We start from the raw sequence: 13,199 nt of genomic DNA on the forward strand, positions 1-13,199 counted from the left end.
GCATCTTGATGAAAAAAAAGAATCCTTTTTTTACCGGGCTTGATAGGAAAAGTAGAATAGTCATGCAGAGATCTGTCTAATTGGCAGTATGAGATCAGGAAACAATTTCTCTCCTGGAAATTGGAATACATTTTCAAGGGGTATTATTTGACCGCCTATGGATAAAATGTGTCTTTGAGAGTTAAACGCAGCATGGTATGATACTTGCTCTTGTGGCATGAAATCCAGTGTACATGTTACTATACTATGCACAAATTGCAAAAAACAGATTAACTATGGGTAAAGGCAAATACAGTATATAAAGACCCAGAAAAGGTCGTAAGAAATAGAAAATGGTGAATTGTTGGAAGAACATTTCTACATTTTATATCACATTGCATTATTATGGACACACTGGCGTAGCTCCTGTATAGGGGTTGCAGCGGTTGTAGTTGCGACAGGGCCCCTAAGCCAGGGGGACCCCCAGTGGTGCTGTATTGTTCCCTTTATAAGATGCAGTGCAGGTGACTGTGCAGCATGGGCCCTGAGAAGACAAGAGAGCCTGGGAGACCACCGGACCGGGACAGGGGTGCACCTATCCTTTCTGCTGCAAAAACTGAAACTGTGTCCCCCCAATTCCAATTTCATAACCTAACCCCTTTGCCACAATTAAAGCGCTCATTGCCCATGGCCCTTCCGCTACCCCTACCTGGTGCTGCCTGAGGCGATCGCCTCACCTGGCCTCATTAGTGGTGCACCCCTGGACCTGGAGAGTGGCGATGGAGCATGAGAAGTAAGTTAATTTATTTATTTTGAAGTCAGATCTGAGGTCTGATATGGGGGGTCTGAGAGGTCCAATGGGGGTCTGGTCTGATATCAGGGGGTCTGGAGGTCTAATGGGGGTCTGATATGATGTCCGATATGGGGGGGTCTGACATGGAGGTCTATCCCTTGAGAAAGCGACCGCGAAACACATAACGGGACTAGGACTACATTGGTCTATATACTTTATATAACTGTCTCCTGCATGTATTTATTGGTACTATGGCACTTTGCACTTTATGCATGTGTCTTTGGGATTTATTTCATCCCTCTATATTTGTAGGTGCATCTTACTCTGATGTATTATGATTAGTGGTCCTGTGGGCATTTTTCCTGTGAATGTCATGCTGCTAATATATATGTATGTCATTTTATCCTTTAAATTATTAGTCTAATAAAATGTATCTGTTGTACTATATATCTGCTGCTCTGTTCTTTATTTATTTTTTATTTTTTTTGTGGGGGGTTATTTATTTTGAAGTCAGATCTGAGGTCTTATAGGGGGGGTCTGAGAGATTCAATAGGGGTCTGGTCTGATATCAGGGGGTCTGAGAGATCTAATGGGAGTCTAATCTGAGGTCTGATATGGGGGGTCTGAGAGGTCTAATGGGGGGTCTAATTTGAGGTCTGATATTGGGAGGTCATACAGGCAGATCTTATGGGGGTCTTATCTGAGGTCTGATATTGGGGGGTCTGACATGGAGGTCTAATGGGGGTCTGGTCTGCGGTCTGATATAGGTGGGTTTGACATGCAGGTCTAATAAGGGTCTAATCTAAGGTCTGAAAATGGGGTCTGATATGCGGTCTGACATAAAGGTCTAAAGGGGGTCTAATCTTAGGTCTGAGATGGTGAGTCTCTTCTGAGGTTTGATATGGGGATCTGATCTGAGGATCTGATATGGGGGTCTGATCAGAGGTCTGATATGGGGGTCGGATCTGAAAGATAAGGGAGTATTTTTTGTACTAGCACACAATATAAGAGGGCCTTTTTCTGTAATGAAGCACATTATAAGGGGGTATTCGCACTGATGCACATTATAAGGGGGTATTTGCGCTGACGCACATTATAAGGGGCATGTTTTTGTACTGGCTCACATTAGGGGGTATTTTTCTACTGTCACACATAGAAGTATTTGTACTCGGGAGCTATGGGGAACATGATTACTAGTATGTGCACAATAGGGGAATTATTACTATTGGGGGCACTGTTAACACTATGCACTCTGGCAGATAATTATTTCTATTGGTAAAACTTTGGAGAGCACTATTACTGTGAGGGACACCAGGCACAGCTTAGCACAATTATTTTAGCAGGACATTATGGTTACACTATTAGTGTTGGACACAATTTGCTGGTGCACTTATTTTTTAGGTCGCTGTGTGCCAATAATTGTTGAAGAGGGCACTCTGTGTGGTACCAGTATTTTCAGGTGGACTGTTTCTGTAGTATAGTATTTGGGAGCATAGCAGGCACAATATTGGGGGTGGCAGGATGGAAAAGTAGGAAACTAAGATGTCTGTTAGTTAAACTCTGCATAGAGAAGATATGGCTGAAAGAAATCTTCATGGTGGTCTGATCTGAAAGGAGAAGATAAGGAAAGAGGACATCTACAACAGGGGAGATGTAAGAGGTTGTAAAAGGTACAGTATGTGGTGCTGTATTATCCTGTATGTTCTGTAGCAATGTATGTAATGTTTTCCAAGTATTTCTTTAAAGGGGTTGTCCGCTTTTTACTATTGATGACCTATCCTAACAGTAGGAGTAGAGGGAAAGGGTTAGGTTGAGAATTTGGAGTGGGGGACATTTCAATTTTTACTTTAGGCAGCGGAAAGGCTAGGTGCACACCAAGAATTGAGTAAAGGCCCAGGGCCCATGAGCCTTTAGCTACACACCTGTATGGACATAGTATTCAACATCTCTAAATTCTGCAAGGTTTCTACTAAAATGTGTGAACAGAATTTTGTAGAAGCCTGTTCAATAAGAGATGCATGTGCTGCTACTATAACAAAATAATATGTCACCAAAAAGGAGAACTAGAGCACCTACATATCAATTAAAATAATAGCTTTATTAAAGCACATATAAAAACACATAAATGAAGTAAACATATATAATGGAACAACAAATGCAGAGAGGACTGACATGCACTTGTATACTCAGAACAAATCAACCTGTCATGTTTCCTCTACTCCATTATAAACTTGCAGTTTTTACCTTAACACCTTCAGGACCCTGCTATTTTTCACCTTAAGGACTAGGCCATTTTTTGCAAATCTGAAATGTGTCACTTTATGTGGTAATAACTTTAAAACACTTTTACGTATGCAGGCCATTCTGAGACTGTTTTCTCGTTACATATTGTACTTTATAACAGTAGTACAATTGAGTCAAAAATATTATTTTTTATTTACAAAAAAATTCCAAATTTATAAAAAAAAATTGAAAAATTTGCAAATTAGAAAATTTCAATTTCTCAACTTTTCTAATAGATAGTAATACCTCCAGAAATAGTTAGTACTTTACATTCCCCATATGTCTACTTCATGTTTGGATCAGTTTGTGAATAACATTAGATTTTTTTGGGGACTTTATAAGGCTTAGAAGTTTAGAAGCAAATCTTGAAATTTTTCTGAAAATTTCCAAAACCCACTTTTTAAGGACCAGTTCAGGACTGAAGTCACTTTGTAAAGCTTAAATAATAGAAACCACCCAAACATTATCCCATTTTAGAAACTACACCCCTCAAGGTATTCAAAACAGATTTTACAAACTTTGTTAACTCTGGTGCTCGCTCATCACTACTAAAAAGTGTTCGTGTGTTCGGGTGTTTGGTCCGAACACATCGCGATATTCGTGTGCTCGGCCGAGCACCCGAGTATAATGAAAGTCAATAGGAGGCGACCAGGCACCCCCTGCTCGGATGAGGGGAGGGTGCCTGGTTCATAGGAAAAGGTCTGAAAGTAATGGAAACACCTCTGAAATCGATCAGGAACAGCAGAAGGACCATGTCTGGAAGCATCTTGGACACCAATGTCGCTGCTGGGAACCATGTTGTCCGAGTTGTACGCCCCTTTTACAGACTGACAAAAAAACGCCCAAAACCCCGCCCCTCCTTTTTAGAGGAAAAATTGTTAGGAAACATTCTTTCCTGTAGATTAAATAGTATATACAGTATAAGTGCTGCCAAAAATTACAAGGAAATAGAGCTACAGCCTCTATATCACATAAAGGAGGGCCTCATTCACATAATGATACAATTGTTCAGGTAGTGGGACTCCTGCGCTTATACAGCCTATGCACTAAGTAAAAGGCCTGCAAAAAATTACAAGGAACAGGCATTCCAATGCACCTTTTATTACACATAAAGGAGGGCATCAAACACAGCCTTTAAAAATTATTAATAGCCTGATGCTGACCCTCAAAAAACATTAGGAGCAAGGGCCTACTGGTTACCCTCTAAAACATTATGGGTGAGGGCCTGCTGCTCAGCTGACCCTCTTAAACATTATGATTGATGGCCTGTTGGTGAGCTGACCCTGGAAAACATTGGAGATGAGGGCCTGAAGGTGAGCGAACCCCATAAAACATTGTAGTGAGGGCCTACAGGTGAGCAGACTGTATGAAACATTGAAGTGAGGGACTACAGGTGAGCGAACCCAATAAAACATTGTAGTGAGGGCCTTATGGTGAGAAAACCCCATAAAACATTGTAGTGAGGGCCTACAGGTGAGCAGACCATATGAAACATTGGAGGTGGGGGCCTACAGGTGAGCAGACTGTATGAAACATTGAAGTGAGGGACTACAGGTGAGCGAACCCAATAAAACATTGTAGTGAGGGCCTTATGGTGAGAAAACCCCATAAAACATTGTAGTGAGGGCCCACAGCTGAGCAGACCGTATGAAACATTGGAAGTGAAGGCCTACAGGTGAGCGAAACCCATAAAACATTGTAGTGAGGACCTATAGTTAAACAGACTGTATGAAACATTCGAGGTGAGGGCCTGATGGTGAGCAAACCCCATAAAACATTGTAGTGAGGGCCTACAGCTAAGCAGACCGTATGAAACATAGGAGGTGAGGGCCTACAGGTGAGCAGACCGTATGAAACATTGTAGTGAGTTCATATATACTGTATGGAAAAGTAGAGATGTCCCGAACTATTCGCGGGCGAACAGTTCCCGGCGAACATCGCTTGTTCGCGTTCGCCGCGCGGGCGAACATATGCAATGTTCGGTCCGCCCCCTATACGTCATCATTAAGCAAACTTTGACCCTGTACCTCACAGTCAGCAGACACATTCCAGCCAATCAGCATACCCTCCCTCCCAGACCATCCCACCTCCTATCAAAAAGCAAGGAGAGCATCCATCGTAGATTCATTCTGAAGCTGCAGTGTTAGTGAGAGCAGGGAGAGTGCTGCTGCTGCTGAATTAATAGGGAAATCGTTAGCTAGGCCAGTGTTCTGTGTCCACTCCAGTCCTTAAATACTCATCTGATCTGCTGTAAGGACAGCATCCTGACAGCACCCCAAAAAAGCCCTTTTTAGGGCTAGTACATAAGTCTGCTTTTTAAAAAAAAATATATAAATTTTTTTTATATATATTGTGACAGGGTGTCAGAATGTTTTGCAGAGAAAGTGCTGGATGGTGTGTACATTGCACCAAGTTTCCGGCACTTCATGTGTTAAAAGGCTCCAGGAAGGTTTGGTTTTCTTTGTATCCAGAAGCTTTCTGGGAAAAAAGAAAGCCAGTTTAGGGTCCTGGAGCCGGTCAGGGAGGAGTTGGGTGGGTTCCCTGACCATATAACAAAATAATAGCAAAAAACAGGTGCATGCTGCAGTCTTACTAAACCCTCAAACTGATTTTAAAATTGAGAGATTAGTCAACATATCCTACGGTGTAGGACATGTCTAAGGGCTACTTGAGAAACCTTGGCGTGGTGCCCGGGCTTAGACATGTCCTACACCGTAGGATATGTTGACTATCAGCGTGCACCTGTTTTTGCTATTATTTTGTTATATTGTTATATTGATTATTACATCCACACAATTGCTACCTTGTGTAGGATGTCTATTGTGGTACTTGTGGTTCGCTGCGGGCATCCTCCACCGTATGCATTTTTGCTGGGGATCGCCATTAGCAACGGGCCACAAGTGCAGGATTTGCTCCCCTATATATATGCACGACTGCATGTGGGTTTGAGCACCTCCTGCTAATACCACGCTAGTCTTTTCAGTTTGGGTTCCCTGACCACCCGGAGCCAGTCCGGGTTTTACCTGCCTAGGGGACTGCTCACACAGATGTACTAATTAGGTCAGCAGCCCTGACCCAGGAGCTCTCTCTCTGGCAGTCTGTTTGAGAAGCTGCAAGATTAGGAGCTCTGAGAGCGGTTGGCTTCTCCACCTAACTACTGAACTGTAAGTTGCTCTGTTTTCCCCTTGAAAATGCTCTTTGTCCTTTGTGTTATGAGTTTAGCTAGGGCTGCCGAGTCAGATAGGCATGCCAGACGGCTATGGTTGTTTTGGTTTTTGTTTGTTATTTTGAGCAACTTGCAAAATAAATTAGCAACAGTGTGACGCACAAGCTACAAAGGTGTCGATTGTTCCTGTTTCTGCCCAAAACAACCCCGCAGGAAGGTGTAACAGTTCACAATATATATATATTGTAGTTGCCTGCCAGTGTGTGTCAGGCCCACAGAGTGTACTGTGTCCACTGCCAGTGCCCACCACTCATATCTGGTGGCACAGTAGCTTGCTGTCACGAGGGTGTCAAGAACCACGCCTGACTCCGTTATACCCGGGGTCAGGAAGTCGCAGCGGTTGGCTGCGCGCTCTATGTAAGATAGGGCTGTTTCCTTATGGTAGCTTTCTGGGTTTGCGTTGCAACCCTTTTTGGCTCACTCAGGGATCTGTAGCTCCTTCTCCTCAGCTGTTCCTTGTCCAGCACTCCCAACCTCCTTATATTCCCCTCTCACACTTCTCTGGTTGCCAGATATAGAGCTTCCTGCCTGGACATCTATTCTGACCCTCTGGAGCTGTGTTGCTGCGTTCTCTGGTTGTTGGTCCAGAACGCTACCCTCCGGATCCCTGTTGGACCTTTGTGGTCTGCTGTGGTCGCCCACCTGGGTGTATGTGTTTGTCTGTATTGTCTGTCCTCTCCCTGGTGTTTCCCTCTTAGTGTCAGTGGTGCGGACTAGCGATCCCACTGGCCCGTTCACTATCTAGGGCTCATTTTAGGGAAAGCCAGGGTTTAGGCACGTGATCGCCGCACGGGTGAGGAACCCGTCTAGGGACGTCAGGGCAGTCAGGTGCCAGCCGCAAGGTGAGTCAGGGGTCACCACCTTTCCCTCTCCCTTGGGCAGGGCCTTCCCTTTTCCCTCCCTGTGCGCGACGCCGGTCATTACACTTGCAGATAAAAAAGTAATACAATTTTTTTCTCTGTAATATAATTGCAGTTGCCTGCCAGTGTCAGGCCCACAGAGTGTACTGTGCCCACTTGCAGTGCCTGCCACCACTCATATCTGTTGGCACTATAGCTTGAAGATAAAAAAGTAATACACTTTTTTCTCTGTAATATAATTGCAGTTGCCTGCCAGTGTGTGTCAGGCCCACAGAGTGTACTGTGCCCATTGCCAGTGCAGTGCCCACAACTCATAACTGTTGGCACAGTAGCTTGCAGATAAAAAAGTAATAAAAAATGTTCTCTGTAATATAATTGCAGTTGCCTGCCAGTGTGTCAGGCCCACAGAGTGTACTGTGCCCTCTGTCAGTGCCCACCACTCATATCTGGTGGCACAGTAGCTTGCAGATAAAAAAGTTCTACAATTTTTTCTCTGTAATATAATTGCAGTTGCCTGCCAGTGTGTGTCAGGCCCACAGACTGTACTGTGCCCACTGCCCACCACTCATATCGGGTGGCACAGTACCTTGCACGCATAGTACCACTAATCTAAAAGAAAATGACAGGCAGAGGCAGGCCACCCCGCAGGGGCCGTCGTGCTCGTGGTGCTGTGATTTCCTTTGGCTCTAGAATAATGCCCAGTGTTCAGAGGCCACGTACCCTGAACTCGAAAAGTTCTGAGGACATAGTTGACTGGCTAACCCAATCTTCTACAGCTTCCGCTCGGAACCTTGATGCACCATCCTCCTCCAGCTCAGCTTCGGGCACCTCACAAGTTACCACTCGCCCGCCTGCCGCCACCACCAACACTAGCACCACAGCCGCTTCACTTGATCTGTCAGAGGAGTTATTTATACATGAGTTGGAAGAAATGAGTGATGCGCATCCATAATTGCCAGAGGATGTAGATAACATTACACACATGGACGTACGGTGTGATGATGATGTTGTACCCGCTGCTGAGCTGGAGGAGGATGGTGCGTCAAGGTTATACGCACCATCCTCCTGATGTTGTACCCGCTGCTGCTTCCTTTGCTGAGTTGTCAGATACAAGTGAATCGGTTGATGATGACGATGTGTCCGTGGATGTCACGTGGGTGCCCGCTCGAAGAGAAGAAGAACAGGGGGAAAGTTCAGATGGGGAGACAGAGAGGAGGAGGAGACGAGTTGGAAGCAAGGGGAGGTCGTCGCAAGGAGCTAGTGGAACAGTCAGACAGCATGTATCGGCACCCGGGGTCAGCCAGACAGCACGCAAATCAACACATGCTGTTGCCACCACCAGAATGCCGTCATTGCAAAGCTCAGCAGTGTGGAATTTTTTTTGTGTGTCTGCCTCTGATAACAGCGATGCCATTTGCAACCTGTGCCAAAAGAAACAGAGTCGTGGGAAGTCCAGCACCCACCTAGGTACAACTGCTTTGCGAAGGTACATGATCTCACATCACAAACGCCTATGGGATCAACACATGATGAGTACAAGCAGCACACAAACTCAAAGCCACCATCCTCGTCCTGGTCCAGCATCTTCAGCCACATCAACCACTGCTGTCCTCCTTGCCCCCTCTCAACCACCCGCCACTCCGCCTCTCACCTTCAGCAGTTCCTGCTCATCTGCCCACAGTCAGATGTCTGTCAAAGAAATGTTTGAGCGTAAGAAGCCAATGTCACAGAGTCACCCCCTTGCCCGGCGTCTGACAGCTGGCTTGTCGGAACTCTTAGCCCGCCAGCTTTTACCATACAAGCTGGTTGAGTCTGAGGCCTTCAAAAAATTTGTAGCTATTGGGACACTGCAGTGGAAGGTACCTGGCCGAATTTTTTTTTCACAAAAGGCAATCCCCAACCTGTACTCTATTGTGGAAAAGGAAGTCATGGCATGTCTGGCACACAGTGTTGGGGCAAGGGTCCATCTGACCACTGATACCTGGTCTTCAAAGCACGGTTAGGGCAGGTATATCACGTACACTGCGCATTGGGTAAACCTGCTGACGGCTGCCAAGCATGGAATGCGTGGTTCTGCAGAGGAGTTGGTGACACTGCCACGACTGGCAGGCAGGCCTGCTGCCACCTCCTCTACTCCTCCTACTCCATCCTCTTCGCTAAACTCCTCGGCTGAGTCCTCTTCTGCTGCTGCGTCTTGCTCCACATCAACTGCACCCCCCCAGCTCCCCAGGGGCTATTCCACATCCCGGATACGACAGTGTCACGCCGTCTTGGGATTGACTTGCCTGAAAGGAGAGAGTCACACCTGACCAGCATTCCTGTCCGCCTTGAACGCACAGGTGGATCAGTGGCTGACTCCACACCAACTGGAGATCGGCAAAGCGGTGTGTGACAACTGAAGCAATTTGTTGGCGGCATTGAATTTGAAGTTGACACATGTGTCGTGCATGTGTTGAATCTGATCGTACAACGCTTTGTGCATAAGTACCCAGGCTTACAGGACGTCCTCAATCAGGCCAGGAAGGTGTGTGGCCATTTCAGGCGTTCCTACACGGCCATGGGGCGCTTGATTTGCGATAGCCCGACACGTTTGAATTTAGCACTCCTAATGTTCGACTGCCTGCTCCAACAAGAAAAAAACGTCAATGAGTATTTGTATGACCGGGGTGCTAGGACAGCCTCTGTAGAGCTGGGTATTTTTTTGCCACGTTACTGGACGCTCATGCGCAATGCCTGTAGGCTCATGCGTCCTTTTGAGGAGGTGACAAACCTAGTCAGTCGCACCAAAGGCACCATCAGCGACATCATCCCATTTGTTTTCTTCCTGGAGCGTGCCCTGCGAAGAGTGCTGGATCAGGCCGTAGATGAACGTGAAGAGGAAGAGTTGTGGTCACCATCACCACCAGAAACAGCCTTATCAGCATCGCTTGCTGGACCTGTGGCAATGCTGGAAGAGGAGTCTGAGGAAGAGGAGTCAGAGGAGGAATGTGGCTTTGAGGAGGAATAAGACCAACCACAGCAGGCATCCCAGGGTGCTCGTTGTCACCTATCTGGTACCCATGGTGTTGTACGTGGCTGGGGGGAAGAACAGACCTTCAATGACATCAGTGAGGATGAGGAACGGGACATGAGTAGCTCGGCATCCAACCTTGTGCAAATGGGGTCTTTCATGCTGTCATGCCTGTTGAGGGACTCTCGTATAAAAAGGCTGAAGGAGAACGACCTTTACTGGTGGCCACGCTACTAGACCCCGGTATAAGCAGAAAGTGCCTGAAATGTTACCGAATTACCGGAAGTCGGAAAGGATGCAGCAGTTCCAAAACAAGTTAAAAAGTATGCTTTACACAGCGTATAAGGGTGATGTCACAGCACAACGGGAATCTAACAGGGGAAGAGGAGAAAGTAATCCTCCTCCTAACACTACCACGCCGGCAAGGACAGGACGCTTTACAGACGTGTTGATGATGGAGGACATGCAGAGCTTTTTAAGTCCTACGCATCGCCACAGCTCTTCGGGGTCCACCCTCAGAGAACGACTCGACAGACAGGTAGCAGTCTACCTCGCCTTCACTGCAGATATTGACACTCTGAGGAGCGATGAACCCCTTGACTACTGGGTGTGCTGGCTTGACCTGTGGCCTGAGCTATCCCAATTTGCGATAGAACTTCTGGCCTGCCCCGCTTTAAGTGTCCTGTCAGAAAGGACCTTCAGCGCAGCAGGAGGTTTTGTCACTGAGAAGAGAAGTCGCCTAGGTCAAAAAAGTCTAGATTACCTCACCTTTATTAAGATGAATGAGGTATGGATCCCGAAGAGACTAACAGTGGGGGATGCATTTGACTAAAAAAGGCCTGATGAGATGCCTTGGGCTAAAAATGGTCCACACGCTGCTGTATTTAATCTCTGCATGCCGGATGACTTGCGTGACTTCTCTGCCACCAACTAGGATTCAAGCCGCAATGTTTTAGTGCACTTTCTGCCTGGAAAACATCAATTTTTCCGGCAGCTGCTACAGCAGCGGCTGCAACAATACCTAGTTTTTCAAGCATGTGTACATGCCTAATTTTTCTGGCCTCTGGTGCTGCGCTGTGGCTGCAAAAACAAAACAAAAAAAAAGGCACATACATGTGTCAATTCCCCTTCGTGATCGTTACCTTGTTGTGGTGAAGGGGCTTGCGTATCACAATGAAGCGATCACCTCTATGAGTGTGTTGGCAATGGCAATGTTGGCACACCCCAGATGATAAGGTCGTTGCTTTATTGTGAACAGACCAAAAGCGATCGGCTGGATAATTTTGCATAGAAAAAACATTAATTTTCTTTGTGATCATCTAAGGTGATCATTAAAGCCTACTAGGCCAACAATGGGCCCACACTGCAGAATCATTGTTTTCTGGGTCACTTAACTGTCACTGAACTACTTCAGCACGACCATAGACTTTGAAAAACCGCCATCGCCTGCCATCTCCCAAACATGTGCACGAGCACAGTCATCACTACACCAAGATTGACGCATAGAGGAATAAAATTTGTCATGAGTGTGTCAACTATTGACAACTCTTTGCGGTTGTCTAAAATCTATTCGATACATGTTCCCTGATAGGGGACGTAACAGGGATTAAACTGATAAGAATAGTACTACTTAACACACCGCTCATATAGGGTGGCACAGTACATTGCACGGCGCACGCGCAGTGCCCCAAATTGGAAGTAAGAGGACCAACCAAGCATCTTTTTGCATCTCCCGGTTCCTAAAATCTATTCCATACACCGGCACCTGATAGGGGATGTAACAGGGATTAAACTGGTAAGAACAGATTTTTTTAATTTAAAAAAAAAAGAGGACAGCCTCTGCATAGCTGGGTATTTTTTGGCCGCGTTACTGAACGCTCGTGCACAATGGCTGTAAGCTCATGAGTCCTTTTGCGGAGGTGACAAACCTGGTCAGTCAAACCCAAGGCAACATCATCGACCTCATCCCATATGCGTTTTTTCTGGAGCGTGCCCTGCGAAGAGTGCTGGATCAGGCTGTAGATGAGCATGAAGAGGAAGAGTTGTGGTCACCATCACCACCAGAAGCAGCCTTGTCGTCGTCGATTGCTGGACCGGCGGCAACGCAGAGAGAGGAGTCTGAAGAAGAGGAGTCAGAGGAGGAAGGTGGCTTTAAGGAGGTATAAGAGCAACCATAGCAGGTGTCCCAGGGGGCTTGTTGTTACCTTTCGAGGACCCTTGGTGTTGTATGTGGCTGGGTGGAGGAAGAGACCTTCAATGACGTCAGTGAGGACAAGGAACGGGACATGGCTAGCTCGGTATCCAACCTTGTGCAAATGGGGAGTTTGCGGATGTGCAAATGGACTGTTTGCGGTGCGTTAAACGGGGCGTTTGGTCTGTCACTGTGAAGCGGGCGTAACCCTTACACTACCTGATCAATACAACATCATACCTGATGTTTTAAAGCACGTTATTCCAAACAATTTAGGAATGTTAGGTGATTTATGCCCTTTAGGGATTAGAACCCGACTCTGCGTCAACTACGTCATTTTCCAGGGGAGTTTTGCCATGGATCCCCCTCCGGCATGCCACAGTCCAGGTGTTAGTCCCCTTGAAACAACTTTTCCATCACTATTGTGGCCAGAAAGAGTCCCTGTGGGTTTTAAAATTCGCCTGCCTATTGAAGTCTATGGCGGTTTGCCCAGTTCGCCCGTTCGTGAACATTTGCGGAAATTCGCGTTCGCCGTTCGCAAACGGAAAATTTTATGTTCGCGACATCTCTATGGAACAGGAGGAGGAGGAGGAGTGAACAAGATTCAAACATATACCTTTTTTTGGAGGTGAAAAAGGTGCATCTGAATCTTGTGGATTAAGTACACCCAGATTAAGTACACCCAGTAGTTTTAAGGCACTGAGGGATCATTTAGGACGCTGACACGGTCTGCTATGTATTCCTTCACCATTTTCCAAAACTTTCCCTTCCTTGTACCACTAGGCCGTGCTTCAGGGTTAGGTTGCTGGTGGGGTGTCATGAAAGTGTCCAATGCCTTGGAGAGTGTTGCCCTGCCT

This window comes from Bufo bufo, chromosome 3, assembly GCF_905171765.1.
Source record: "Bufo bufo chromosome 3, aBufBuf1.1, whole genome shotgun sequence".
Classification (NCBI taxonomy): Eukaryota; Metazoa; Chordata; class Amphibia; order Anura; family Bufonidae; genus Bufo; species Bufo bufo.